General features: G+C 37.5%; 1 protein-coding gene across 12 annotated transcripts in view; it reads left to right on the top strand.

Moving 5' to 3' along the window:
- DLG2 (discs large MAGUK scaffold protein 2) overlaps nucleotides 1-24,969 on the top strand; it is a 1,964,683-nt gene that overhangs the window by 1,211,223 nt on the left and 728,491 nt on the right. The window lies entirely within an intron of this gene.

The raw sequence follows: 24,969 nt of genomic DNA on the forward strand, positions 1-24,969 counted from the left end.
ATAAATTCTAATTCACAGGATGGGCCCAGGTTAAGCTTGCATGGCTTTGTTATTAACATGTGGCATTGTCCATCATGGTGCCAAGTCCTATTTCACTATTTTATGCCAAGTGGATATGTTTAATGTTGGTGCCCCTCAAGTTCCTTCTTTTCCTCAATCCTGTTGCCTGTATGTAAGTTAAGTTTTAAAAGTAAGATTTTTAGTATTTGCTTTAAAAAGTATTATAAACTTATACTAATAGCTATGGTTTTGGGTCATGTGTTGTGCTAAGTGATTTATATATATTTTCATATTTAGTCCTCATAATAAGCTTAAAAAGTGGATCTTATTTACCCCAAGGCAGATATTGAAGTCTTCACCTTGAACTAAATGACTAATATCCCACCAACCATTTCAGCTAATGGTACTTAAAAAACGGTCCATTAGTATTTCCTCTGCTTCCCACCCGGCCTCTGGTTCACAAGTTTTTAAAAATCTAAAAAAAAAAAAATCTAATATCTGTATTGTAAAAAGTGAAAATAAGAGTAGTTTAAAAAATAAGCCCAGCTTCAAACCATCAGTCCTACCAATAGGGGCCCTAGATCATATTTCTGCTATATTACTGCTTAATTAAAAAAAATACAGTGGATAACCCATTCTGGCTGTGGTAAAATTGGAGAAACAAGTGGGTAGAATCCACATTCCTCCTTAATTGGATCTGGGGCCTGATCAACAGCGATGCTCAGAGCTCCCAAGGCACTGCCTCCAGAGTTAACCATCTGCTCAGTGTCCCCAAATAATAGAACAGCCAACCAGCCCATCATGGCGGCACCAGGCCTCCAGCCCAGGGATGCACATGCTGAAGTTCGGCTGAAACATCTGTATGTGTTAGAATTTAGTAGAGTGAAAGTGATCTAAGCAACTAAATGAATGAACATGAATCCAGGACTTTGGATTCCAAATATCACATCTTCATTAAAATGTTCCTTTCTTCGAAATCATGACATATTATTTAAAAAAAGAATTGCTAATCTGTTATGGTGCTTTACTATAGTGGATATGAACATGGGTTAATAAGGCAGTCACTAGCCATTATTCAAAAGGAACACAGAGATTCTGTGGCTGTATGACTGATTGGTACTCCACTACCACTGCCCAAAGTCAAAACATAAGACCATATGGAAATGGCTTTTTGTTTCATCCTTTATCTCTGGCAGGTGGGTTCACCCACATCTGAGAAGCCTTGAGGTTGATTCACTGTTGCACAGAGTTGTCCCATTAAGCAGTGATTCTCAATCCTTTTTTGCATATTGAAATATAATAGAGATTAGAGATCAGTATAAATAATATATATTTTTAAGATTTTATTTATTTATGTGACAGAGAGACAGCCAGCGAGAGAGGGAACACAGCAGGGGAGTGGGAGAGGAAGAAGCAGGCTCCCAGCGGAGGAGCCCGATATGGGACTCGATCCTGAAACGCCGGGATCACGCCCTGAGCCGAAAGCAGACGCTTAAAGACTGCGCTACCCAGGAGCCCCTAAATAATATTTTTTAATTGATTCTGATATGCAGCCAAGGCTGAGACTTACTTCACTTTCAGGAACTGAATGCCAACAAAAAGAGACACGTTTATTTATTTCAGTTTATCACCTCTTTTCTCTCATCATTTTTCTCTTTTATTTGGGTAATAGCCATTTGTATTCCAAAAGCCACAATCACCACCAGCAACATCACGTATATTAGGCACATGAGTTGCAACCCAGGTTTTAATACATATTTCAAGGGCTAATAACTCTTCAAGATTGGTATTATGTTATCTACTTTATACTGAAGGTATTTAAACTCTGAGTTGTTAGGTAATAATCTCACAGCTAATGTGCAATGGAGTGGGGACTTCAAAGCCTGAGGCCCACTAGGCACCTTCCTTACCAATTGTGGGTTCCTTTAAGTTGGAGACCTGACTGAGCAGTTGCTGGATTTCCCTTAGTCCTCCTCACCTGCTGAAAACCGCTTACTAATTGAAGGTGCTCTTCTCTTATCCATTCACCAGAGCAGGATGCACTGTTCCTCTAGACAGCTTTTACTTCAGTCCTGCAGACCCCTCTGCTTCCATTCGGAACCATCCCGTCTCCCATCTCCCTCAATCGGCCATGATGCTCTCCACCTTATTTCAAGAGTTGTCCCTTTGTTACCAGCCCCACACCTTTGTCTTCTGCATCTTTCGCTCTTGTACCTACCTTGTATATATGCCAATGACCCAAAAGTTTTGTCATGACTAGGCATCAGTGATTTTGTCTCCTTGGAGAAGCCAGGAAGAGCAACAGACATCAGAGTCAGGAAGTGCCTGTTCAAGCCCCTGTTCTATTTACTAGCTGAGTGTCCTTGTGATATTATTTCATTTCTCTGAGCTCTTGTTGGTAAAATGGATCATACTGTCTGCTTTTCTGGAGATGAATTGTATGTTTTCTAGTACATGACCTGATTTATAGTACTCTCTACATAGTATTTATTTACTTAATTATCTCCTTCCTACCTCTTACCTTCCTGTCTGAGTAGTCACAGTTAACAACCACAACAAATGTTGCTGAGGTGTCACGAAGCCACTAATACTTGCCTAGTTTACTTATTTACTTAGAGGATCTTTGAATTTAGTATAAATATACAATGTATGAAGACCTAGGCTTTATGTATCTGTCCAGTAGAGGCCTATTTCTGTCCTGAGGTAGGTGGATAGAATTGTGGAATTCTGGGAGGTTAAGGCAACTGGTGAGATTTGATTTTGCGTTAAAAATGATTTGGGGGGGCACCTGGATGGTTCAGTCAGTAAAGTGTCTGCCTTTGGTTCAGGTCATGATCCCAGGGTCATGAGATCAAGCCCCTCATCAGGCTCCTTGCTTAGCAGGGAGTCTGCTTCTCCCTCTCCCTCTGTCCTTCCCCCATAGTTCGTGTTCCCCTCTCTCGCGCGCGCGCGTGCGCGCAAGTAAGTAAATAAAAACTTAAAAATTTTTTTTGGATCATTGGTTGAGAAATACTACTTGTGTGCCTGTACTCTTCAATATTGCAGCCGCCACCACCTCCTCCTCCTCTTCCTTCTTCTTGTTTTCTTCTTCTTCTTTCTTTTTTTTTAAAGTATCAATCAGCAAATAAACCAGATTCTCCTAAGAGATACCTCATTATTTTCTTTCCTTTTTCCATGTGACCATATTTCTGGCTGTGCTTACTGGGAGGCTTTCTGTAATTGGGTTCAAGGAGCTCGGTAAACATACTGTCCCCATGCACACACAAACCTAATCTCTAAGTAACCAGTGTGGCTTTTAGATGACTGTATGGTAGGGAGACTTACTGATACTGAAGAAATTAAATTCCCCAGGATTATTTTTCTATACTTCATTCCCTGGAGAGCAGAAGCAAACTACTCACATGTTGGTCAAATTTAGCTTGTCATCTTCAGCTCTAAGAAGCACATGTACCAGCAATACCAAATACATAAAAATAAGACTCTTCTCTGTAGGAGATTGCTTTAATGAGGGCTTCTTCCTTGGGGAGATGCTGCAACACCAGGGTCCAGAGTTCAGCTCTGCTTCCTAAGGGGTGATCTTAATGGAGAGACTGAGCAAAGGACTGGAGTCCAGACTCATCCTTAAACTGGAAAAATTTTACATCATTGCATCATAAGGGGGTGGGAGAGATGATGTTATAAAACATGTGAAGTCAGCTGAAAGCCAGAGAGATCATTTTTTAAAATTCTTTGCCCCAGAATTTCCTTAAAAATAAAAAGACAAATAGAGGAACAGATATCAGCATGCATTTATTGGATGTCCACTGTGTCCATGATAGAGGATAAAAAATGACAAGTAATTAGCTTTTCTAGGTCTCAGCTTGGTTGTAAAATGGAAACAATGGAAACAAAGGTCCACTTCAAAAAGTCTGTTGAAGATCTAATGAAATGATGGTCTTATAGTGGCTGGCACATTAATGCTCCATAAATGTAGGTTTCTTTCATGTTATTACTCTTGATGCTAACACAGTTGCAACAAGTTTTATCATATAGTTAATAAGCTTATAACCCTCCCTCCCCTCAGATTGATTGAAGCAGGGCGAGAAAGCTGGGGAAGTAAGTGGCAGATGAAACAGTGCTGTGATGAAGAAGGGAAAAGAAATACTACAACCCTCTGTAATATGTGGACATGTGTGCTCAAGATGTCACAGCAACTTTTGGATAATGTAAAGGGAAATAAACGCTATAGCCTGTGTAGACAACACTGTAATGTAATCCATTACAATAGTACATGTTTGTTATAATGAATTATCCTGGTTAGCAAATCCACCTTATTACTGATAAAATGATTACTACTATTATATGGACTGTGATAGCTTCTTTACACACATACGCATATATGCATGTGTGTGTGTGTGTGTGTGTGTGTACCAAGGACAGTTGCCCTAAGGTGATGGTAAAGATTTATGTGGGTGGGGGGCTTTGACATGTACAAATTTTATATCTGGCTCAAACTGTGTTTTTGAAAAATGATTCATGAATGAATAAATGAATAAGCACTTCAGTGGACCTAAGCATCCATTGAGTGGTCCTTTTGCCTTCATATTTTTGCATTTCCAAGTGTCCTGGTAAAGTTTATTTCCCTTTCCGCTTGAACTACTTCTCTTCCACCCATGAGGAACTCCCATATGGGTCTTATACCGGATGATGGCTAAGTTTCCAGCTCTTAGTGACTGTGCTATAATGATATTTTATGCAGTGCTATTTCTTTCTCCATATGCATGTGATGGAGAGACAACGTCTTCTATTTCTTAGGCTTTATGTCTGTTGTGGCTTCTGTCAAGTAAATCCTTCTGTGAGTCAGTAAAGTGGGGAACTTCCCTGTAAGCCTCAGAGGCTATTAGCAATGCTAATAAAATACCAGGAATATGGATTTTTAAGACTATTATCAAAAATGGAAGACGGTCAGAGGTACTAAAATGTCCAATCACTTACACAAATTTTTTCTCTTAGTTTATAAAATCTGAGAATATTTAATAATATGAAATAAAGTATCAACAATATATTAAATATAAAAAACAGATTAGGGGTGCCTGGGTGGCTCAATCAGTTGAGTGTCCAGCTCTTGGTTTTGGCTCAGGTCATGATCTCATGGTCATGGCATTGAGCCATGTGTTTGGCTCCACACTTAGTGCGGTGGGGTGGGGGTGTGCTTGGGCATTCTCTCCCTCCACCTTCTCTTACTTCCACACACATACATGCACACATGTGCTCTCTCTCAAATACATAAGTAAATCTTTAAAAATCAAATACATAAGTAAATCTTTAAAAATAAGATTAAAAACAGTAAGCATAGTATGATATTATTTTTGGAGAAAAAATTATATAGAAAAAAGTCTGGGAAGACAGTACCAAAATATTAGAAATTATTGTCTCTAAGAAAGGGATTGTGGAGTTGTAACTCTTCTCTTTGCCCATTTGAATTTTCTAAATTTCCACAGTGAGTGTGATAGTTATAATATTAGTAGTAATGATAGCCAACTTTTATTGAGTACTCACTATAGTGAACTAGCCATGGACTCTTCTCTGAGATCAAACCACATGGGTTTGGATCCTGTGTTTCTCTTTTATTAGCTGTGGTAATTGGTATCACATATGTATTGTCTCACAACATTTCTATGGGGTAGATGCTACTATAAAGCCCAATTTTATACGTAAGAAAGCTAAAGCTTATGGAGTTTAACACAATTACACATGTGCACATAAAATGTGCATACATTAAAACGCTAGAATAAAAGTGAAAGAAAATTATCCTTATAAAGTATGTTCAGATTCAATCATGTTAATTATATTGAACCTCACAAATGGATTTTTTAAATCAAGTTCACAAAAAGTTTTAAAAGATATATATATATAAATATATATATGTATACGTAGTATAGATACATGGTGGGGGGGATATGCTTGTTTTCCTTTGGATTGCGTTTGGCACTTGAGAGGTGTGAGGAAGAATATTCAGTTCGAGGAATCTCAATTACACCTCCACTCAGCAAATTCATCAAGCTTATATTCTCCACCTTCCCTCATGCTATGGTTATCCATTTTCTTTCTCTTTTTCTTTTTTTTTGGACTTTTTAATAATATTTTTTATTATGTTATGTTAGTCACCATACAGTACATCCTTAGTTTTTGATGTAGTGTTCCATGATTCATTATTTGCGTGTAACACCCAGTGCTCCAAGCAATATGTGCCCTCCTTAATACCCATCACTGGCCTTACAGTCATCCATTTTCTGCATCTGTCCAACCAAGAAGAGCTGCATAGCCACAGGCTTGCTTCAGTGTGGGAAGACTGGTTGTCTTCCCAGACTTGGCTCTGGTGAGCTGTGCTGGTCATTTAATGTGGTTGCTGACTCGGGGCTTAGCCTTAGAGATGATGATCCACCAGAGGGAGGGAGCTCAGGAGAACCAATAAAATGGGTCAAAAATCAGAAGCTAGGAGAGGAAGTTGACCAGCGTGACTATCATGGGGCTCAGTAGTGTTGGTAAGAGGAATCTGTGAGACCGAACTGTCAGGGGATGCAAGGGAGCAGATTTTATGAGTCCTGGTCACTTCCTGGGTAGGCACTGTTTTGTGGCATGACAAGCAGTCATGGGGTTAAGTGAAGGTTGAAAATGACTAGGAGAAACTGAAAGGAATCAGGCACAAAAGACACTGGATTTATTGTAAAAGATTGGGGAACAGGGAGGATGGAGCTCAAGAAGTCAAACAGTTATTCATCAGGAGGATGTAACAGCTGTTCTCCAGTTGCTGTCACATTTAATTAGAGAAATCACCTTCTTTAATTTTATTTTCTAACATCTCCCCATTCATTGTGTTGTGCAGTGTTGAATTATCAGGTAGGCAAACTAAGGGTGTGCTTAGAGAACTAGCAAAGTATGGGCACCAGAAAGTGAAGAAAGGCCCTTTGGTAAACTGACCCAAAATTTTGCAATTAGAAAGATCTAGAAATAAGCTATGTCAATTGCAGCATATATATGAGTCACATTAATTAAAAGAGTAAAACATATCTTTAATTACATTGGTAAGGTTAGTAATATTTTCAGATCTTGGGGTTATTAAATGTCTTAATCCAGCCTTGTCATTGCAGTAGGCTTTTTCATAGTCACCATCATCTCCTTCATCATCATCATCATCATCATCACCATCATCAATCACTGTTCCCACAAAGACCCCTACATTTTGATCCCTTGCAATGTACTGGAAGGGCATGATGCTAGGTGCATTGTAAGCATTACCTAATTTACTCCTCATAACAATTTAAGAGGTAAGCATCACCTTCATATCCCAGATGGGATGACTGAAGCTGAGGGAGGGTAAGTGACTTGTCCGAGGTCCCACAGCTGATCTATGATGGAGCTGAGATTCAAATCCATTCCTCCCTCCTCTGGTACTTTTAAGTGAGTCAAAGGTCATTTCAGCAATAGAGGGAAGGGAGTTAGAAATAATATACAAAGTCCAGGTTGAAAGGGTTTGAAATAGTTGGAAAACCTAAACCTTCAGGATATCTATACTACTTTAGAAAGGTCATCTCAGCTCAGATGTTGGGTCCAGAATTCCTGAGATCTTTCAGTAATGCCATGCTTTAATTCAGCAAATATTTCAGAAGTTCCCAGATGGCACATAGCCTTATTATCAAAATAAGAGATTCTTTTTTTTTTTAATTTTTGTGGGGCTTTTTGTTTTTGCTTTTTGTTTATTTTTTTAATAATTTTTATTTTGTTATATTAGTCACCATACAGTACATCCCCAGTTTTTGATGCAATATTCCATGATTCATTATTTGCGTATAACACCCTGTGCACCATGCAATATGTGCCCTCCTTAACACCCATCACCGGCCTAGCCCAATCCCCCACCCCTCTCCCCTCTGAAGCCCTCAGTTTGTTTTCCACAGTCCACAGTTTCTCATGGTTCATTCCCCCTTCTGTTTACTGCCCCCTTCATTCTTCCCTTCCTTCTCCTACCATTTTTTGTTTATTTTCTGTTTTGTTTTGTTTTTAGTTTATCCAAGTGGTACAGTGTTGCTGCCAGTTCAGTTGCCAACAATGGTATAAACTTTTTTTTATTATTTTTGAAGCCATGTGAAACTATTTTCCACCTTTTCCTCCCCCCCTCCCTCCTTTCCTTCTCTTTTTCTTTCCTTTTTTTTTTCCCTCTCTTTCTTGCTTGGTTTTTGCTTTACTCTTATTTTTTGTAGTAAAGTATTTTACTCAAAATATAAGACTGAGACTTGGTTCTGGCTAGCATCAATTTTAAGTAAGAAGGAAACATACATTTGAGGCTGTAAATTTTAGCTATTCGTGTTTTGGAATACATTTTTTTCATGTGGAGCTGTATACATTTCAGATTGTAAATTAATTTAATACATTCTGATTTTATTTGCCATGTTGATCAAGAGTAGAATGGATTTGACTTTAATATACATCAGCTTTCTCGGTTGAAATGTCATTTACTCAGAGTAGCTGTCCCTAAAGCCTGTCTTACATATTCTGATAGCTTCTAAAATCTACTTTTTCACTATTATCAAAGTTGTAATTAAATCATACATATCTAGTTATTTATTCGAGGTTTTTCTTATACACTGCTGTAAACTGAATATCAGGCACAGTGTTGGATTATAGTAGGCATGCCATGATATTTATTGAACGGATGAATAAAATTCTCCATCCCTAACTGTTTCTTATATTTGGTTCTTAATGTTGTGGACAAATAGATTGCAACTATTTTAATGGTTTGCTGCATTTGAGAACTGAAAATGTCAGCAGGTAACATTATGCTTGAAAGCTAATGGAAACCGAGAAAACTATGTCATGTGCCACTTTGTGGTAAATTAACACCCCTGTATCTGCTAGTGGGTAAGACAATTAAATCATGTGAAAGAACTAGCAGAATGCATCAGAGCACTCCCTCAGATGTCCATACTTGTGTGGTCACTAATGTAGATCAGAACTCAGGAGTTCTAGAATTTGTCTCTAGGAAAATATGTGTTTGTGTAAAAGCTGAAGGTTTCAGGATTTCAACAACAAAAGCTTTCCTCCATCCTGACTGTCAGATTCTAGGAGACTGAAATATAAGATTGGTATAATCTTAAGGAGGCTGTGAGGATAATTTTCAATTTAAATATTGATTTAGAGCAGAAGACTCTGGGAAACTGTTTAATATTCCAGTGTTGTGGGGACATGCCAGCCTGAAGGGCATGTGGAAGTACCCCATCTGTAGGCAGATCCTAGAGGTTGGTATCAAATACCTCTTGCCATATCTTCCTCCTTCATCCCCACCTGTAACCTACCCCATGCATGTTCACATATACAACTCAGGTCTATTTTTCTGAACCCCACCATTCTTTTTAAAAGTGTCACTGTATTTGTGCCAGTAACATCCTCAGGCGTTTTTAAGCTTTAAATGATTTACTTAAGATCTCATATGCTCAGATTCCCAGTATGTGTGATATTCCATGGATTAGAGATTTAAACAGGCTCATAGAACTCATTTTCAGAGAATTGAAATGTAAAGCTAAGCATTATGGACTTTAGTGTTAAGATAATGGTGGTATTGTTCTTATGGTCGTTTTCTTTGTTTAGAAACAGATCTGTTTGGTGAACCCGGCTCTTATGTGGGTTTCTTCATTCTCACTTAAAGAGCTCTGCTTTAAGAAAAAAAGTGTAATTAGTCTTTTACTTTCCTGTTACTTGATTGTACTGCCAAAGTTGTTAGGAACCAGAAGTGATGGTGTTAGATTACCTTTGAAAAGGGGCCAACTCCTTTCTGGTCCAGTAGAAAGATATAGCAGTGATCAGCAATGTCACAAAGAAGAAACTGTTGTCTGAATGCCAAGTCAGTCATGGACCAAACCCAATGGTTAACAAGGCCCTAGACCATAAGAGAGCATACTTTAGATAGAGCCTAATTTAAAGGAAAGCAGTTGTGTTTTCATTTGTTAGGGAACTATTTGGAACACAGATGCTTAACAGCACAATTTAACTTTAGAAACATTTTGGGCAATTTTTAAAAGACCTTTCCTTGAACAAGGTGTCAGAAGAGTACCAGTCCTTCCCATTTATCCTTGTAATATTCTTTATAAAGTAACAGGGGCTTTTCACGTGAACAACCAAAAGGCAGTGTATCAGGAAAGTCATGGAGATGTCTAAAAAGTGTTCAGGAATGCAAATGGTACATTTAAGTGGTGTTCATGAGTGCAAAACTCCTACCTAGCCATCCACATGGGCACTACTGGATCTTATCAAGAACCTACACTGCAGCTCTATAATAGGGACTTCCTGTTGGATGCTCCCTCCTAGAAAGATTTGTTTTACTGCCATTAATTCATTTTCCATCCTGAGTGGTCTGGTACTTTCTGTAGCTGAAAGGGAGCCTGCCCACCATTCCCTAGTAACCACATGTGGAGAAGGATATGAACATTCATATCAAGGTCCTCCTTAGGTCAACTAGTAATTTGTTCCAGGTGGAATGAGGTGCTGTTTCTGATATGCTGCTTGCCTAATTGAAAAGACCACCCAGGAGGTTGATTGCAAACAGGCAGTAAATTCTCCCATTGCCCTCCAGACAGGCTACACATTACCTGCTTAAAAGAAGGCAAGTAATATTGTTGCCTTTAATGGGGAATTGTAAAAATAAAGGAGAAATATCAGATAATTGATTTTTTACTTTTCTTTGCTAGCAGATGATTATTAAGAAAATTACATGTAAAGTGATGTACAATTCTTGCTACACAAATTACGCCAAAAGAACATATTCCAAGGATGAAATAAAAGACCCTTCTGCAGAAAAGATAATATTTTACTGTTAATGGCATGAAAATTAATTTGCACCAGGTGAATTCTCCCAAATGTATTTTTAGTGTCAGTGCCTGGGCTCCAAGCGGGTGTCTTAAGCCCAGCATCAATTCTGCAGAACCCAACCCATAAATAATTTGCTTGTTTTGTTGGCTTATGAGTAAAACCTAGAATAAAGATTTGGTTGGAAAGTCTCAGTGGGCATTTGGTACTTGGGTGTACAATACCACATTTCATTTAACCCAGCAGGTTTAGATGAATATTCACGGTCAGGTGGCAAAGAACTTGACCCTAATGTAGTTGACAACTCATTTCTGCTTGGACTTCTTACCAACATGGGTTTTATATAATTAGAGTTTGAGTTGTTTTCCCAAAGCCTCCACAACTTAGAGTATAACATCAGAAGTATTTACATCAGCCAATGGAAGGTAAAAGACTCATATCACTTTTTTTCATTTTTTGTTTTGTTTTGTTTTTTAGGAAAAGCAACATGGTATAGTAGGAAGCATCAGGATTTAGAATCAGACTTATCTGAGTTAGAATCATGACTTTGCCATTTAATAACTGTGTGACCTTGAGCAATTACTTTTCTTTTTTTTTTTTTTTAAGATTTTATTTATTTATTCAACAGAGATAGAGACAGCCAATGAGAGAGGGAACACAGGCAGGGGGAGTGGGAGAGGGAAGCAGGCTCATAGCAGAGGAGCCTGATGTGGGGCTCGATCCCACAGCGCTGGGATCACGCCCTGAGCCGAAGGCAGATGCTCAACCGCTGTGCCACCCAGGCGCCCCATTACTTAACTTTCCTGCACCTCAACTTTTTTTCATCTAGATGCTTAACTGACTGAGCCACGCAGGCACCCTTATTTTTTTCGTCTAGAAATGGAAATAATAACATTTGCCTTTCAGGGCTGTTGAAAGAATTAGCTCTGATTCTGTACATTTCTTGGCACATTTATAGCATATGATCAATAAATGGTAGTTGCAGTTGCTATGATTAAAGCTGTTCTACAGCCAGAAGAAAGGGGGCTTGCATAAACTCAAACCTCTTTCTCATGGCTGCAAGAAACTGCAGATGCTCCTGGACTTATATGAGAAAATATAATTAAGACAAAAACTTTATTTTCAGTTCAGCCATTCAAGTTGAAGAAACCATTTTCTTCAGAGCTCTCAAAATCCTGATTAACTCTTTCCTAAGGATCATAAATAGGAACATAGAAGGCAAATGCAAATTTCATGCTAACGCTAAACTTAAAACCTTAAATTCTAGGTTTACTAAATGTTCCTCATCTTTTGCCCATATTTTGAATGTAAAGGGAGTGGCAAGATGTCTTGTATTCATCCCTAAAAAGGAAATGTGTTGTATGTGAAAACAAGATGGGATAGTGGAGAGATTTTGCACTGAATACTGAGCTTTGAATTCTGATTTTAACAATACTTCTTATGAGCTGTCTGACCCTAGACACATTATTTCACAGCAATGAACTTCAGGGTTCCCCCCACCCCCAGCCTGGATACCATATGGGGCTGTCTTGAAGATTAAGATAAATCAAGGATATTTTTTTCAAAAATCAAACTCCAACACAAAAAGGAGATGCAATTTTGCATAGGTTTTCATGCACAGCCTGCATTGTTGATTTTATTCCTGGTTCTGCTCCTTACTAATACTATGACCATGGGAAATTTATAAAACCTTTCTAAGTCAATTTCTATATCTTAAATTGTCATCTCAATGTTTACCATATAGGGTTGTTAGGATCAAGTAAAGTGTCTATGTTTGGGACCCATTGTACATACTCAATAGATGGTTGGCTTATTGTTGTTAGTGTTGATGTTATTTAGCACCTGGCCCAGAGGCAAAATGCCCTCCCCAAAAATAGGCATGGAGAAGTTTAGGCCCAATATGGAATCCTGACATTCAAGTAAAATCAATTGACCTTTATTGAGTGTCTGTATGTAGGCACTGCAGAATATTTAAATGTCAGTCTCTGGAACTTATAATTTGAGTGGGGAGGAGGGAGAGGAGGAGGAGGAGGAGGAAGGTGAAAGATAAAGCTTATTCTGCATTATGTGCCAGGCACTGTACTATGTACTTTATAGAAATTAGCTCACACTATTCTCACATCAATCGTATGAGATAGGAACTACTACCAACCTTTACATGAGAGACTAAGACACAGAGCGGTTAAGGAACTTGCCCAGTTCCAAAACTAGTAATGGTTGGAGTTGAGATATGTACTCACAAGTCTGGCTCTAGAGCTCATGCCTCATCTATTATGAATGAGAGAAAAAAGGTGCATAAATGCTGTACAAAGCTTTGCCACATTATGCAATAATATAGGAAAACATTTTCCAAATTAGGGAGGAATTCCATCAGACTTCAAATATTTTGCTGCTATGAAATGTGCTCAGCTCCCAGATGGGCACTCTTAGGGAAAGGAAGAAGGTGCTTGTCCCAGCCTTTGAATAGATTGTGGAAATGGATGGATATAACAGTCTGCCATTAGACGCGGTGCTTCTAACCACTCACTATTTGGCAGACTCTTATTGAAAGAATGTATAATTGAGATAATAAGCCAAAAAAATTGACCATACCATATTCTAGATGCCTTGCTATGTGTTAAAAATTAGATTAAATCTACGTGTTTACAATAATAATATATTAAACCTATTTCTACATTCAGTTGGGAGATATTGTAATTAAACCTAAAGATGTTGACAGGGCATAAGCTATACTTTTTGTTGACACCAGGTATGGTCTCATGGACTCTTTGGTCCACCCCTTAATTTTACAAATGGGGTTATTATATAGTAACGTGTCTAAGATGAGAAAGCTAGTTAGTGGCAGAACTGGAACTAGAACACGTTTCCTAAACCCAAGTCCCATATTTTCCAAGTTTAATTCAGCAACTATTTATAGAACAATAATAATTACATTATGAGCCAATAGCAAGGAGGGTGAGTTGACAAATAAAAGATCATCTTTGCTCTTGAAAAGCTTATAATCTACTAAGAAGACAAATATGCCCACATATAATTATAAAATTCACCATAATGGGACAAGTTCAATAGCAGGGGAGATCCCACATCTTTTCTCTGCATGTCTTCCTTTCATTACTCAGCACACCTATTTATTCAGGGTCTTTCTGCTCTGCTAAATTGCTACACTGTCTACAGCTCAGTACTTAATCTCTAGCATATTTCCTAGTACAGAATAGGCACTCAGTAAATATTTATTGAATGAAATGAAAAAAAATACAAAAGCAAAATAATACAGAATCACAGAGGAAGAGATGATTAATTAAATGTGAATTTGAGATATACAGGCCAAAGCAAAGCCAATTAGGTAAAACTTTGCTAAAATGTCAAGTCTCCAAGAAGAGGAGATCATTCAGCTGGAAGAGGGCCTGTCATTTCTGTTAATCCATACCCCCGCCTTTAGGCCAGTCCACAGATGAATTACCTCTGACAAGTCAGAATCTGGCTTATTTTTAACTCAGGTTTTTTAAACCTTTTGATAAATTTAGAAAATATGTATTACAAATCACTTATCAGAAAAATGAGAGCATGTATAACTTAGACAAAGAAAGACAGATTCCAGCTCATGGTTCTCTCTCAAATTCTGGGTGTGATAACTCCAAAAATCAGGTAGTCTGCTTCAAGGGGAACTCAGTGGTGTGCGCCAGACTGTCCACAGTCAGAGGAAGATCCATTTATGTTTATTCCAGTTTGATTCTCTGCATAGCATTACTCAACTTGGTTCTGTTTTATTTTTCTTGAGAGATTTCTTTCCTCAGTTGTGACTGTTGGCTCCCTCCTTTTCTTTCTTCTTTGTGTTCTCCCTTTTTAACTTCCTTCCTTGTTTGCTTCCTTCCCTTTTTATTCTTCCCGTTCCTCCCTCTCTCTTTTCTTCAGTTATGAGTCACTACCATAATGTTATTTTTGCACATTTCATTAATCATGCACTTCCTTCCTCATGGAACTCAGCAGAAGTGATGATATGTGTCTTTGCCTGGCTCAAGGACCCCACACTGTCCCACACTACCTTGCATGCTCCTAGAAACCATAAAAGAGTCAGTAGAGCATCTAGCATTGTAAGAGTGGGAGAGACCAGCACTTGGAAACAACACGTTAGGTCCCCAAGAATCTGATCAAGCACCAAGAGACCTCCCCCTAATTTAAATCAATAGACTTTAAATATTTAAATTAACTTTCAAGTTTATTAAGGCTTGAACACAGATATATTGATGCCTTCCATGCACTAAGTTCAGTGGTTAGTGCTATAGTTTCTGTATTAAGAACTAAAGGAGTTAATAGACAAAAGTATAAAAATTAGCTATAACTAAAAACTATGTTAATGAATGAACAATACAAAAAAATGTGATTTGTGTTATCACTGACTGTGGGGAAGAAGTAAAAGTATAGGGTACTTGTGTATAGTTGAAGTTAAATTGTTATCAGTGTATCCACTTAAAGCAGGTTATTGCAATTACAAGATGTTTTATGTAAGCCCCAAAATAACCACAGAGAAAATACCTATAGAAGATACACAAAAGAAATGAGAAAGGAATCAAAGTGTGTCACTACCAAAAGAAAAATAAAAGTTAATGAAACACAGAACAAGACAAGGGAAGAGGTTCAAAAAAGCTACAACAAGACAGAAAACAATGAACAAAATAACAATAGTAAGCCTTTCCCTCAATAATTACTTTAAAAGTAAATGAGTTAAACTCTACAATCAAAAGACATAGAGGGATTTAATGGATTAAAAAAAAAACAATGCTAAACTGTATGCTGTGTAAAAGAGACTCATTTCAGATTTAAGGACACACATAGGCTAAAAGTGAAAGGATGAAAAAAGATATTCCATGCAAATGGTAACCAATAGGAGAAGGGGTGGCCTTACTTAGACAACATATACTAAGTCAAAAACTGTCAAGAGAGACAAAGAAATATGTTACATAATGATAAAAGGGTCACCTCATCAGGAAGACACAGCAGCCATAAATATATATGCACCGCAAATCAGAGCACCCAAGTATATGAAACAAACGTTTGCACAAATGAAGGGAGAAACAGACAGCAGCACAGTGATAGTAGGCGATTTAAGTACCACACATTCAATAATGGATAGAACATCCAGGCAGAATATCATTGAGGAAACAGAGGACTTGAACAGCATCATAGACCAAAGGGACCTAATCCAACATACAACTCCATCCAATAGCAAGAGAATACACATTTTCCTCAAGTACATAAAGAACATTCAACAATATAGATCACATGTTAGGTCACAAAGTAAGTCTTAACAAATTTTAAAAAGATTGAAATCATACCAAGTATATTTCCAAACTACAGCGGAATGAAACTAGAACTCAGTGGCAGGAGGAAAACTGGGAAATTCACAAATATTTGGAAATTAAACAATGCATTCTTGACCAATCAATGGATCAAAGAAGGAAGCAAATTGGAAATTTGAAAATATCTTAAGACTAAAATGAAGACATAACATACCAAAACTTATGGGATAGAGCAAAATCAGTTCTAAGCAGGAAGTTTATAGTGATAGATGCTTACATTTAAAAAAAATGGAAAAAACGAAAAAGTTTAAAATTAAAAAAATTAAAAAATGAAATTAAAAAATGCAACCTAACTTTACACCTCATAGAATTAGAAAAAGATCAAACTAAACCCAAAGTTAGCAGAAGGAAGGAAATGTTAAGATTAGAACAGAAATAAACACAATAGAAAGTTGAGAAAACAGTAGAAATCAATGAAACTAAGGACTGGCTTTTTATTTTTTTATAATAATATTTTTTTATTATATTATGTTAGTCACCATACAGTACATCCCTGGTTTTTGATGTAAAGTTCAATTGATTCATTAGTTGCGTATAATACCCAGTGCACCATGCAATACATGCCCTCCTTACTACCCATCACCAGCCTATCCCATTCCCCCCCCGCTGAAGCCCTCAGTTTGTTTCTCAGAGTCCATAGTCTCTCATGCTTCATTCCCCCTTCTGATTACCCCCCCTTTCTTTATCCCTAGGAAGATCGGTAGGGGAAGAAAAGGACTGGCTTTTTAAAACATAAACAAAATTGTTAAATCTTTAGTTATATTAACTAAGAAAGAAACAGGGATGACTCAAAATAAAAAAATGAAATAGATGTTTCAATTGATGCCACAGAATTTAAAAGTATAGGGACTACTGCGAATAATTATACACCAACAAACTGGATAACCTAGGCTTTACAAGTAAAATCGAACAAGCATGTGGAAACAAATCAAGGCCAGTCTATCTCAAATTCTTCCAAAAATTTGAAGAGGATAAAATACCTTCAGACTGATCTTATAAAGCCAGCATTACTCTTATATCAAAGCCAGGAAAAGATACCACAAGAAAAGAAAATTTTAGGCCAATATGCCTGATAAGTAGAAGCAGAAATCCTCCGTAAAGTACCAGCCACCTGAGTTCAGCAGCACATTGAAAGGATCACACCCCATGATCAAATAGAACTTATCCCTGGGAGGCAGAGGTAGTTGAACACACAAAACACAGTGAATATGATGTACCACATTGACAGAACAAAGGATAAAAATCACATGATTATCTCGATAGATGCAGAAAAAGCACTGACAAATTTCAGCACTCTTTCATGCGAAAAACATTCAACAAACTAGGAATAGAAGGAAACTGCCTCAACATAATAAAGGCTATATATGCAAAACTCCTTGCTAACATCATATCCAATGGGGGAAAGCTAAAAGCTTTTCCTCTAAGATCAGGAACAAGATAAGAACGTTCATTCCCAACATTTCTGCTCAGCGTATACTGGGAACCCTAACCAGAGCAAAAATGCAAGAGAAACAAATAAGAAATAAGCAAAATTGTCTCTGTCCACAGATAATATAATTTTATATATAGAAAATCCTGAAGATTACACACACACACACACACACACTGTTAGACCTAATAAATTCAGCAGTTACAAGATATAAAATCAAGATACAAAAATTAGTGTTTCTGTACAAAAATTAGTGTAACAGTTAACAATTTGAATAGGAAGTTAAGAAAACAATGTCATTTACAATAGCATCAAAAGGAATAAAATAGGAATAAACTTAACCAAGGGATTGAAAGATTTGTACAATGAAAACTAAAAAACATTATTGAAAGAAATTGAAAAAGACACAACTATGTTTATAGATTGGAAGACAACATTTTTTATTAGTTAAGATTTTATTTTAATTCCAATAGAGTCAACATACAGTGTTATATTAGTTTCAGGTGTGCAATAGAGTGATTCACAAATTCCACACATCACCCAGTGCTCATCACAACCGGGTACACTCCTTAGTCCCCATCACCTATATCACCCATCCCCACCAACACCTTCCCTGTGGTAACCATCAGTTTGTTCTCTGTAGTTGAGTCTGTTTCTTGCTTTGTTTCTCTTTCTCCCTTTTTTCCTTTGCTCATTTATTTTGCTTCTTAAATTCCACATATAGTGAAATCATATGGTATTTGTCTTTCTCTGACTGACTTTTTTTGCTTAGCATTATACTCTCTAGCTCCATCCATATCATTGCAAATGGCAAGATTTCATTCTTTTTATGGCTGAATAATATCCCATTGTAGATAAATACCACATCTTCTTTATCCATTCATCTATCGATGGATACCTAGACCACTTCCATAACTTGGCTATTGTAAATATTGCTTCTGTAAACATAGGGGTGCATGTATCTCTTTGAATTACGGTGTTTGTATTTTTGTATTTTCAGGTTAAATATTCAGTAGTGTGATTACTGGATCATAGAGTATTTCTATTTTTAACTTTTTGAGGAACCTACATACTGCTTCATAGTGTGGCTGCACCAGTTTGCATTCCTACCAACAGTGCAAGACGGTTCCCCTTTCTCCACATCCTTGCCAACATCTGTTGTTTCTTGTGTTTTGGGGTTTAGCCATTCTGACAGGTATGAGGTGATATATCATTGTGGTTTTGATTTGCATTTCCCTGGTGATGAGTGATATTGAGCATTTTTTCATGTGTCTGTTGTCCATCTGGATGTCTTCTTTGGGGAAATGTCTGTTCATGTCTTCTGCCCATTTTTAATTGGATTACTTGTTTTTGTGTGTGTTGAGTTTTAGCAGTTCTTTTTATATTTTGGATACTAACCCTTTATTGGATATGTCATTTGAAAGTATCTTCTCCCATTCATTATGGTGACTTCTGGTTTCGTTGATTGTTTCCTTTGCTGTGCAGAAACTTTTTATTTCGATGTAGTCCCAATAGTTTATTTTTGCTTTTATTTCCCTTGCCTCCAGAGACATATCTATAAAAAATGTTGCTATGGCCAATGTCAGAGAAATTACTGCCTCTGTTGGAAGACTTGCATTTTTAAAATATCCATACTACTCAAAGTGATCTATTCAATGTAATCTCTGTAAATATATTTATGGAAATAGAAAAAAAAATCCTAAAATTTGTATGGAAATGCAAAAACCCTGAATAGCCAAAACAGTCTCAAGAAAGAAGAACAAAGCTCATACCTGTTAATATGACCATTATCAAACCAAACAAATGAACAAAAACCAGAAAAAAAGTGTTGGTGAGGATGTGGAGAAATTGGAATCCTTGTGCACTGTTGGTGAGAATGTAAAATGGCTCAGCTACCTTGGAAAACAGTATTGAGGTTTCTCAAAAAGTTAAAAATAAAACTACCATATATTACCATATATGGTATACAATGATTTTGAACCACCCCATTTCTGGGTATTTATCCAAAAAAAATTAAATTAGGATCTCAAAGAGATATTTACACTCCTATGTTTATTGAAGCATTTTTCACAATAGCAAATGGTGGAAACAACCCAAATGTCCATCGACAGATGGGTAAACAAATTGTGGTATATACATACAATGGAATATTATTCAGCCGTAAAAGGAGATCCTACCATATGTGAGAACACGAGTAAATCTTGAGGACATTATGCACAATGAAATATGCTAGTCACGAAGGATAAATACTGCATGCTTGCATATCATATGAGGTATCTAAAGTAGTGAAATTCATAGATGCACAAAGCAGAATGGTTGTTGCCAGGGGCTTGGGAGGTGGTGGGGGGGCGCTGTTTAGTGAACACAGAATTTTAATCATGCAAAATGAAAAAGTTCTAGAGTTGTGCCATACAGCATTGTGCTTAGAGTTAACAATACTGTGCTATATACTTAAACATTTTTTAAGAGGGTAAATCTCATATTGTGTATTTTTACCGCAAATTAAAAAAAAAAGGAACTAAAAAGGATACTTGTTAATGAGTAATAATGCTTGAGTTTTTTTAAACCTTCTAACTTGATTAGTAGGAGGAAGAAAGACGTTGTCTTGACTTTCTGCTCTCTAACACACACTTTTACCGTCTTGTGAACTCATTCTACCTTTTGGATTATATCATTTTAAGAGGATCATGACATTAGCAACTGTAGTTTGGGATCGGCTCCCTGCTTTACCACTGGCTGGCTTTTGACTTGGGGAACCCCCTCCCCCTTTTGCACTATCTATCTATAAAGGGAGAACAATTTGAAAACACTTGAGAGAAAAGCCCAGCTGTCAGGAAGTACAGCTTTTATGAATGAATATCTTGCTAAAATAAACAAAAGCTGTTTCGATTTCTTCGCATTAGAAGACCAGAAGCAAATTTCTTCAAAAAAATTAGTTAATACACTTAGGCTTCTCAGCCACAGTGAATGCTTCACTTAAACGCTGACCTTAAAAGCACATTGTTGTTTTTTTGTTTTGTTTTGTTTTGTGTTGTGTTGTTATTAGGTTCAAATGCTTATTTATTCATTTACACCAGGAGGTAGAACACAGACCCAAATGCTAATGTTGGTATGACTCCTGAAAGACAAGTTTATCTTCTTTCTTGTTTGATTTGTTTTAATAAATACTAACATTTACTTTATGCTTGGTTTGGAGGATGCAGATTCACAAAAGAGAGCCCTCTCCCTTCCCTAATGGGCATTACCTACACTCGGTTTGGGGGATAGGACACAAAACAAATAATAGGGTAATTATGGCTTTTAATACAAGTGTTGTTAGTGTTGTAACAAAGAAGCACAAGTGCTAAATGAGTATTCAGTGAGAGGATGATAGGCTGTGCTCTGGAAAGGAGGGACAGTGTCCTGGGAACGCTCTCTTGTAAACGTGACATTTGAGTTGAGCCCTGGAAGGCGGGGAAGATTCCAGAGTTTCTAAACAGAAGAGGCTTCAGGATGGCAAATTGGCAGGGAGGAAGGTCTGGGAGAGTTGTTTTGGGGTTGTGCCGCAGCATAAGCCCACTTTTGCTCTTAGATTGTACTGTATGTTTCCTTGGGGTGGCTTTTGGGAGGCTGTGTCTCCATGCGAGCCAGGGAAGGGTAATCAGGATGAATTGCGTGGAACTGCGGAGAGGGGAAGAGAGCATGCGCAGTGGCCACGCGGTGGGACTAAGCGCAGGTAGTCGAGGCTTGTGCTGTTGGAGAGCAGGACTGACCGGGGCGTGAGCACGGATGAGACTGGTGAAAGCCATAGAGGCCAGGTCACGCAGGACATGATTAAGGACCATGGAAGCCGCTTTAAAGATTGTTCTTTCTGTGGGGATAAAGATCCCCGGAGAATGGGACTTTATCGACAGCTGTCAAGCAGGGTAGGACTGGATCATTTTCACATTTTAGAAGAAGTCCCTCTTGCCACTGTGTGAGGATGAATAGGAGTAAGGGTGGGTGCCAGAGTCCAGTTAAGAAGCTGTTTCACCGGTTTTACAGAGAAATGATGCCAGCTTAGATGGGGTGGTCATCACGGTGATTGAGAGAAATAGACGAACATGAAAGATACTTGCACAACAAGTATACAAACACTGTAGAGAGCAACCGAATAGTCCAGGGGGACTTGGAAAGCTTCACAGAAGCAACATCGGGTTCATCTTGCAGGATAAGAACAAATTCCTGCAGTAGTGCAGTCCATCACTTAGATTCTGTTGCTCAAATATATAAATTATAAATGATTATTATCTTTTTTTTAGTATTCCTTTCAGATTCTTTAAGAAATGTCACATAACTTGTGTTCTTATTTCTCTAATAGTGTTACTGAATGTGTTAGAATATAATAAATCTGTGTTTCCTGAAAACCATTTTACAATTTAGCCTTATTGTTAATTCAGACCAATCCCCTCTTCATCAATATCTACCCAAGTCCGAGTACATTAATGAGAATGTACTTGGGGACATTTAAGAAATTGTTTTCCACTTTCTATTAAATCCTCAGTCCAGGTTAAATCCCTATGGCAATTTGGCATGTGTCTTTCCACCCTCTTAATTCTTGCTTGTGTCTGCCCTAGAAGAATTATAATTCAATTGATTTAAGGATTTTGAAAATAATTTTAAAGCCTAAAATACGTTAAATATTCTCAGTTCTCTTTTACTTCCAAAGGTGAATGTGCTCGGATCTAGAGATCGCCCAGGCGGAAGGCTATTAGATGTAGAAAAATATTAGTTGGCATTTATAACATCTCTAGTCTGCGGCCCCAAGAATGGACTGTGTACACTTTTCAAATCAAGAAAAATTGTTCACTATTACCTTATATTACTTTGTGATTATTTCACACATTACTTATAGCTGCTACGGGGCTTGTGCTGCCCAGTCCTTCTTTAGCAAGCACTCAGCTCTTCTTTCGTAATTAATATTTTCATTTACCCTGTGCACAGAATGCCTGAAGGAAATTTTTTTCTGGAAACAAAGTCTGCATAGTGCTTTAGTACAGAACAATTTATTTAGCAATTCATCTTTGCTATTTATTTTTTATTAAACAAATCAAGCCGGATATTAGTTTTAAGTTCTTGCTTTAAAACTAGGGGTTGTTCTGTGGAGTCAGTGTCAGGTCAAAGAGAGGTCAGTAAGATATAGCTCATCGAGGCATTACCCAGTGCACCATCTGCCCATGTTAAATCACAGTGATAAGTAGGATATGTACTTGTGCACCACTAATTTCTTCTTTGGCCAGAATTTCATGTCATCTCATGGTCATTACAATTGTCCAATTACAGTTGATCAAATTGAATTATCTTTAATTAGTTGGTCTGTCTCATAGTACAGTGGGCTAGTTGGACGTATTTATCTGTGTAAGTGGGCTGTCATCAGACTCAGAAAGCCAAATGTCATGTTTGAAAAGAAAAAAAAAATCGGGGCAAAGGGGAAGGCAGGAGGCTGGATATATTTTACCTATGTTAAAGTAAAATAATTTCCATACAGTCTTATAATACGTTTCATGAAACTTTGCTATGGACTTTAGGATCTTTGGAGGAAAGTAACATTAGTTATGCAATATGTGATGTTTATCTGTATAGAAATGGCATACTGAAGTTAGTAAAACAAAAATTCTATTGTCCTTGTAATGGGAAGAGATAGCTCATTCCAAACAACCCATTCATAACACATTTAGGTCCCTATGAAGATTTATAATATCTCCGTGTAGTGCCTAGCCGGGACATTTTCTGTCTTGCTGCAAACCACACACACCATTACAAAATTTTAATGGATTCACACTGACTTACTCCTGTTCAGATTGATTCTTATATTTGAGAGGCAAATGGGTGAGAACGGGGCATGCATTCCCTAAAGATGGCAATGGACCTTTGAGCAATGGTATCTGCCTGAAAAACTCGAGAAGCATCTATGGTTAGATAAGACTGGAGAGAGTCAAACTTATCACTTCTTGACATTCTCATTTGAGGGTGATAGTATTGCCATATCGCATCAAGTCCTGCCATATAGCCATGCATCATGGTGACACCAGACAAATATGAAGTTCTCTAGGGCTTTATTTGACCTAGAAGTTCTTTCAGGCATTATCCCTTGATCCTAGCATAAAAAATGAGGGAGTGGGGGAAAGAAAGAGGGAAGGGGGAAAGAGAAGAGAGGAGGAGAGAGGAGAGAGCAGAGAAGGAAAGAGATGTTGCTGATATCCTGCCCTTTTTCTCACTGAGCATCACATGATGATCTATTTGCCTCAATTTTACTGTTTTTAGGTATTGATCTTAACTCCTGAATTCTCTTTCAGGAGAAAAGACCATTAATGCCATTGTTATTTCTACCAAACAGTTCAAATCTTCATTTTTTTTTTTTTGGAAAATTTCTTAAACACCTCAAAAACAACACTAAAGCTAATCTTAAAGTAATAATTTAAGTTTCTGGGGCATTGCTGAACTAAATATTATTTTCAAAACATGTTAGTCAGTTCCTGCCTGTCTCTCTCCTTCTATATATCCACTCACCCAACCATTCATTTATTCATCCCAAAATATATATTTATTATAAGTCTACTATATGCTGGGCAGGCAGTGTGCTAGGTCCTTGGGGGGGGGGAGTGGTCAATAGCGAACCAGGCCTACCCTTTGAACTTACACATATAGGTCATTATTACTTAGCAAAGGTGTTTTGAATCCCTACATTGCCAGGCAAGTTACTTATAGCAACCCCTTGTGCAAAATTTGGGAAAGGACCCTTTTATGGAAATACACAGGAATAGTAGATGCTGCTTTTTCCTTTCAGGGTTTTTATATAAAACAATGATTCGTCCAGGGAGTTCTGGTGTTGAAATGTAGAATATGTTATAATCCTAGACTTTGAAATAAGAACCTTGCCAACTCAGTGGGAAATGAAGTCTACACTGCCCCAGCAGTGAGAAGGTGGATCTGATGGTCTATAGATAAAATCATTGTATCTTGGGACTATTTCATTTTTGTTTGGTGCTGCATAGATGGCAGCTTGTATCCCAATCAAACCAAAATTGTTCCCTCAGGGATATGTGATAAGGAGAGACATTTTGGCAACAAACATGGAAAGTTTCAAACATAATAAAAATTCTAAGTGCTCTAGTAATTAGCCTTTCTCTTTACTAAAAATACTATGTATGGCTTCTGCAATCATACTAAAATTTTAAAACAATCATGTCCTCCCTGGAAGGCAATTGCTTTAAATTGGATAGATTTCACTCATTTTCCAGTGAAAGAATTTGAAAATTCTGTCTGTGGAAACCAAAATACTGGATGGCAGAGTTGGATGTGTCTTTCACTTTAAAATGCAGACTC

The sequence above is a fragment of the Ailuropoda melanoleuca genome, chromosome 8, assembly GCF_002007445.2.
Source record: "Ailuropoda melanoleuca isolate Jingjing chromosome 8, ASM200744v2, whole genome shotgun sequence".
NCBI lineage: Eukaryota > Metazoa > Chordata > Mammalia > Carnivora > Ursidae > Ailuropoda > Ailuropoda melanoleuca.